The sequence below is a fragment of the Diceros bicornis genome, chromosome 4, assembly GCF_020826845.1.
Source record: "Diceros bicornis minor isolate mBicDic1 chromosome 4, mDicBic1.mat.cur, whole genome shotgun sequence".
Classification (NCBI taxonomy): Eukaryota; Metazoa; Chordata; class Mammalia; order Perissodactyla; family Rhinocerotidae; genus Diceros; species Diceros bicornis.
Genome location: NC_080743.1, coordinates 53,540,439 through 53,541,083, shown reverse-complemented (window position 1 = coordinate 53,541,083; position 645 = coordinate 53,540,439). Strand labels below are relative to the sequence as shown.

At 43.4% G+C, this 645-nt stretch overlaps 1 non-coding gene across 1 annotated transcript; it reads left to right on the top strand.

Annotated features, from left to right (window-relative positions):
• The first annotated feature begins 58 nt into the window (after positions 1-58).
• Positions 59-132, top strand: TRNAN-GUU (transfer RNA asparagine (anticodon GUU)). Its single transcript has one exon. It is a non-coding gene; the product is annotated as a tRNA-Asn (tRNA).
• The last annotated feature ends 513 nt before the right edge of the window (positions 133-645 follow it).

Sequence of the window (645 nt, the reverse complement as noted above, 5' to 3'; positions counted from 1 at the left end):
AGAGGTTGAAAAGCAATTTCTGGGATCAGGAAATAAGTTGAAGAAAAGGAGCTTTCGTGTCTCTGTGGCGCAATTGGTTAGCGCGTTCGGCTGTTAACCGAAAGGTTGGTGGTTCGAGCCCACCCAGGGACGCTGTGTTTTACCTCATCGAAATCCTTTCTAGCTACTTACAACTTTAGATTACCGGTTAGCAACCTTATCCCCAGAGGCTTCTGGACCTCTCTCTACTTTAAATCAGACTCCGAAATATGCTACCTGAAGACTCAAGACTCAAGTTCCATGAAAGTGCCTAAAAGAAAGAATTTTTCAGGTATTTTGTCAATGGAGCCCACGACTGGGGCTTCAGAACTCACTTACCCCAGAGCCGCTGCACAGATTCTTTCACTTTCTGAAGCTGGGTTTTTACAACTGCACATCCTGGAACCTGAAAATCCCAAGAACTGAGAACAACAAAACCCCAATCTTCACTTGTGGGGAAGCCTCAAGTTCTGGGTGGAAGTGTTCCTTCCTCCACGATGTGACTTTGAACAAGTTACTGAATTTTCTGTGCCTCAATTTCTTCATCTATAAAAGGGGGCAAATAGGAGTACTTCCCTCATCAGTTAATCTAAATTTTAAAGAGATATGCACATAAAGCATTTGAAG